Here is a 5922-nt window from a genome sequence, read left to right as displayed (position 1 = left end):
CATTAAGCTACTAATATAATATAGACTGAAGGAATTAAAGCAGAACATGGTTGTAATTCTAACAGCTGAAATCAATAATATATCAGTATTCTGGTATTAACCTGTGGGCCGCATTAAGTGAAGGTGGGGGCTGCATGTGGCCCCCGGGCCGCCAGTTGCCCATGTATGATCTAAGAGGACACCGTACCAGACAGAGCGCGTCAGAGCACGCTGGTAACAACAAAAGGCTATACTTGGAAATAATATATGTATTTCTTGTAATGGAGGGGTTGGATGCACCTCCCCAGTCCCCTGACCGAAAACTTGTCTGTGGTGCTAAACCCAAAAACATTTACTTAGAAGATTCAACATCAAAGGATATGGTAACGTTTTGGATGATAGATATAAAGCGTCTTAAAGTAAATTGATGAAATTGAGGCACTGTCCATGTGCTTTTCTTTTTTCTTTTTTTTTTACAATGGTGACCATACATCCTTGAATGTCTGAAGTATTTCACATTTACATTTCATTCCTTCAGTGTCTCTGCACAGAAGTGGAAAAGAAAAGACAACGCACAACTATATTTGCAATAATATATATCTATACTGTTTAATATTGAAATGATTTCATTACGCTCTCCTGTGTTACAGACAGTAAACACTATAGTCAATAATACAATAAAAGACAAAATACAGTCTAATGTTAATAGCACCTCTAGACACTATTGTCCTTGTGTTTTAGTATTCTGTTTAGAGTCGACAACTACTGCCTACACATAGTCTTTGTACAGAGTTAACTAAGACATTGTGTTTACATTATAAAGTAGAGAATCAGCAAATAACAGTACACATTATGATTTCTTTAATACAGCTGCAATATGGGTTAAGTACAGCAAAATGGAAGGGTATATGGATTATCTGAATACATCTTTGATTTGAGTATAACATTGTTGTCTATGGTTACCACATTATATCTTTGCCCAAAAGGGGAAAGTCAAACATTTATTGTGCAAAATAACTTATTCTCAAACACTTGACTTCAAATGTCATATTCTAGTTTGCACCTAAAATATGAGCTGAATTAAAAAACGTGACCCTTCAGAAAATGACTTGCAACTACTGTAGTTCTTTCTCTTCAAAAACGTCAACAAACTTCTTTAAAATCCATATATACATACTTTCTCTCTCAAGCTAGCACGGTTGAAATTCCCACCATCTCCCTCAAGCTGAAGAAGGCCACAGACACCATTCCACTTCCTCACCAGCAGTGATGGAAAGTAACTAAGTACTGTACTTAAGTACAAATTAGAAAATGTTTTACTCCACTTGAATATTTCCATTTTTCAATAATTGAAAACTCAAGTTACAAGATACTTTAGACAAGTATTATTATAATACACATTAAGCAATTAAGCCCTAATTTTGTACTTGGGCTATTCAAAAATAGATGCTCACTGCATGTTGCGTCGCAATGTGATGCTTGTAGGTCTGCCAAAAATTTAGGAAAATAACAAATCTTTTCCTTTTGATACTTTATTTTGATGCCAAAAGGTATTTTAATTTTACACAAGTAAAATGTTGAATACAGGCCATTTACTTGTTGTAACAGAGTATTTATTTGTGTATTTATTGTGGTAATGCTAGTTTTACTTTAAGTACAAGATCTGAGCACTTCTCCCACCACTGCCCCAGCAGCTGAACCAGAACTACAAATCCCAAACCAGGGACACCAACTTGGCTTCTCTCGCACGCACGCACACACACGCTTCTTCCCAAGTTCCTTTTTCAATGTCTTATGTGACAAACATTCACTATCGTGGGTGCTAAGCACCACATAATCACTCACATACCCTAATTTTAGGACAAGGGCAGGTCCACCTTTTCTTAACAAAAAACAAGCCTTTGGCTGCTAGCCTTTAGAAAAGTAGAATTTGGCCATTAAAAAGAAAACATAAAAACATGACTTGTCTAGAAGACAGACCACGTAAATAGACTGTGCAATGATTCCCTTCTCAATTTCTATATCTCGTTTTAATAATGTCACAATAACGTCAAAATAAATGTCAAAGCACAATTCACAAGTTAGTTTTTTTTCTCGCTCTTACTGTACGTCAGTCAGGGTGAAACCCCCCCGCCCCTGCTTGCAGGGCGGGGGTTTCCCTCCCCGAGTGTTACAGTACATAAGCAGAATGGCCCAGGGGAACAGCTGAGCAAACAGACCTCTGTCTCGCCATTCGTGTCGAAGACTTTAAGGATTCTAATCTATTCTGTGAATTCTGTGAATTCTGTTTTAGCATGAATTTTGAATCTTCAAGACCCAGGCCTTTCTCTCTACACTTTGAGCACTGTGCCACATTCTAGATTATGTGCATAAAGTGCTAACAACAAAGAATATAATAAATCTGTAACCAATTTGGCAGTATACCATTTTCGTTTACGTTTCTGTGATTGAGGAGAGACCAATTACAAACAATACATAATCCATGTACTGGATAAGAACAGTGCAAAGCAGGCATACTGTACTCCACAGCACACACTAATATACACAGTGTACATTGGCTTTGTTCTATAGGGTGACATCCTGATTCTTTGCAGCTACAATTCTTGCAGTGCACTGCAGTTATGCCACAACGAACAACACGTTATTAAGACATGTCAGAACTGAACCCACCACATATTAGCATGGCCGTAGACTCGCCACATACATATTAAACCTGCCACAATCTATACAAGTGTCCTCAAAATAACCTGGAAAGGTTGATTGTGGATTTATACTTTTTTGTTGTCATGCTTGATCAAAACCTTTTATGAACACTATAAACTCCCCCAAAGTAAGTTTGATTATAAAATGGCATACCTGTAGATTGGGGTCTAAACTGTTGGTCACTTTGTATCTACATACATGTTCCCATCATGGGCTAGTGTGGCAACATAGTTCAAAGTGCATTTATCAGTATTAACTACTATTCCTCCTCCTCACCTCAACCATCATCTACTACTGCTATTCATATCCAAAAACATTCAATTCCATGGCATATATACTTCCTTTGTAACCCATTTTTCCCCCAGTGCCAATTGTCTAAACTGTAATCCTGGGCTCTGCTCTCCCTCTGCCAACCTGTGGAGAGCCCCGAACTGAGCTCATGCTTCCTTCAGTGCATGAGAAGTGAGCAAGCCGCTTCTTATCACCTGACTGGGGGGAGCTTCCCCGGTTGGACGTGGCACATGGAAGGAACATGTTATTCCAACCGGTTCCTTTCCCCTCCCCCCCAGCTGGCCAGGGGGAGGCATTATAGAGACCAGGATTACCGAATGTTTTTGTGAGGGTATCTACCCAAGGAGACTCAGGGAGAACATGCAAACTCCACACAGAAATGACCTTTTGCCAACCCCACCTAGGGTGTGGGCACTGATGACGCGGAGGAGAGAACACGCCCCCATCGTCCCCGGCGGGAATCTAACTCAGGACCTTCTAGCTGTGAGGAAACAGCGCTACCGACTGCGCCAACGTGCCCCCATTACTTTCCTTCTCAGAGTATAAGGCTAATGTGATAAAGTATCACATTGGATCCAAATATCACCATGATATATCAATAATAACTTTCAGGCTTGTGTTGTCAAAACAGTCAAGTAGTACATGATTGTTTCTTCTTGGCCAACAACTAAATATTGTTTTACTATCTTCAATCACCTACAGTCTTCTTCTATATAGTGACTGGTGATGCTTAAGGATAAGGTGCTCTATAAAGCGCATTTTCTTTTATCCTTGTATTCTATTCTCTAAGGCAGTGCAGTACACTATGTTGCCACATGAGGGCAACATGTCTCAGAGATCTGTGCAATATTACAGGGTTGCCTTAGTCCTGTGCCAACACAACAATCACAAGCACCCATTAACCAATGAAGCTCCAGATATAGGCATATGATGTTGGCAACACAATAAAATACAGCAAAATATCTATTGCTGTTTGAAGTGTATTCAAAATAGGGGCTTTACCTCATTTCTGGCAGCAGTGATGCTAGAGAGCACATTTCTCCAATAAGGATCAGTTTTCTTTGCTTTTTTCTTTTCTTTTTTTTTACCACAGCCAAAAAGTTAAACAGCTCACCAGATCTAACCTCTTATTTAAAGGGCAGTCTCAAACTGGACCCTGTAGAAAAGCAGCAAATCAAAGAACAAAATGTGTGTTAGACACATTGAGAACCTCCCCAAACAAAAAAAACACAAGTACCATTATCAATGTGGTTGATCGATTACATGGCTCTAACCCCATTTCACCATGTCAACTACTATAGACACATGTGACTGGGGTGACAGAAGCTACAGTATGCTAAGGTGCAGAAGCTATTTTTTTTAAAGAAATGAAAACATAATATAGCTTATTACATACAAAAGCTTATCCACAAACCTTCCATGACTTTCAATAGTACCAACCAAGACACGTGGGAGTGGGGCGGGGGTAGTCATTTGAATCCAAATGTAAACTTGAGGAACTAATCACAAAGATCACACCTTACAATATATATATATATACACAAGTTAATGCTACAAGTACTTTAGGTCATTTAAAGATAAAGTGAGCATCGATAGTGCACAGGGCCTCTTTTTGTGGCAAAGGGTATTGATTGATCGGTTTCTAATGATTACAATTCAATTAAAATTCTATAAGTTCTACTCCTTCAAATGAATATCATTTGTCAAAAGTGCAAGTAGAGGCACATATTACATTTTCAGATTTTTCTCTTCAGCACGTTTAAATTCACATAGCCATAAAGCTTTAGGCTACTTTATATCTTAATAGTGATGAGCTCTAACTGTGCAATACTATTCATTGTTTTCACTCAGTGCTCACTAAAAAGCTCTTCAAAAGGACTCGGCACACAAGCATACAACACTATGCTTATGATTTGGAAATATGGACCACATTGTAATACAATGCACATACTGTACGTATTTAAGTCAACCTCCTCAAAAGGCAGGTTGAAATTAAAACTTTTCACTGTGCTCTTCTTGGCTTTCTGCAAACACATAACACACGCAGGGAGTAAAGGTTTAGGTGGGATGTGAACCGTATACAAACTATTTAACACTACTATGCCAGGTTAACAAGCATCCCACAGTTCAACGTGGGATTCGAGCCCACAAATACAGGGATTGGTATATTGAATATACTGTAAGTCACAGAAAGAAAGTGCCATATATCATCTCAAGGCCAGATCTACAGGCTATGACAGCAGCTGCTTAATGTAAGCAACAGACAAGCGTCAACGTCATTTCACTTCCCACCTTGGGGGACGTCAAGCGGTGGTTGGCTGATTTTAGATCTAAAGAACCCAGTCTCCCACAGCACCTACTCAATCTTCTCTGCTTCATATCTCTCACAATCTCCATCTCTCTCACTGTCACACACAGTACAAGTACCAGCTGCGCTCCCACATGAGCATCCACATCGGACACAAGCAGTTCATGTGCCAGTGGTGTGGCAAGGACCACACACACACACACACACACACACACACACACACACACACACACACACACACACACACACACACACACACACACACACACACACACACACACACACACACACACACACACACACACACACACACACACACACACTTCACCAGTGCATGGTACATGGACTCTTATAACCTCTCTGCAATGCTTACAAACATAACGTGCCACAAGTTTACGCTATCACGATAATAAAAAAACAAAGAGAGTAGACATTTTAAGAGTACAGACAATTAAATATCACTAGGGTTAATAATAAGGTGCAAGAATTGCTTATAAATGCTGTATAACATTACCTAAATATAGCAGGTGTGCTAAGAGGATTTGGTTATTGGCCAACGCCATATACAGGTACACGTTCAAACACAAATCAGCATTTGGTTATTGCTGGGTCAGATCTGAACCACACTCTATTTTGGTTTA

At 39.4% G+C, this 5922-nt stretch overlaps 1 long non-coding RNA gene across 1 annotated transcript; it reads right to left on the bottom strand.

Moving 5' to 3' along the window:
• Nucleotides 1-560: 560 nt before the first annotated feature.
• Nucleotides 561-5384, bottom strand: LOC308306921. Its single transcript, XR_013963188.1, has 2 exons — nucleotides 3215-5384; nucleotides 561-3086 (listed from the first exon to the last, which is right to left on the bottom strand). It is a non-coding gene; the product is annotated as an uncharacterized lncRNA (long non-coding RNA).
• Between the last annotated feature and the right edge of the window lie 538 nt (nucleotides 5385-5922).

The sequence above is a fragment of the Nannobrachium achirus genome (assembly GCF_963921795.1).
Source record: "Nannobrachium achirus genome assembly, chromosome: 21".
NCBI lineage: Eukaryota > Metazoa > Chordata > Actinopteri > Myctophiformes > Myctophidae > Nannobrachium > Nannobrachium achirus.
The sequence above is the reverse complement of the archived record's forward strand: the minus strand, read 5'-3'. Positions and strand labels throughout refer to the sequence as shown.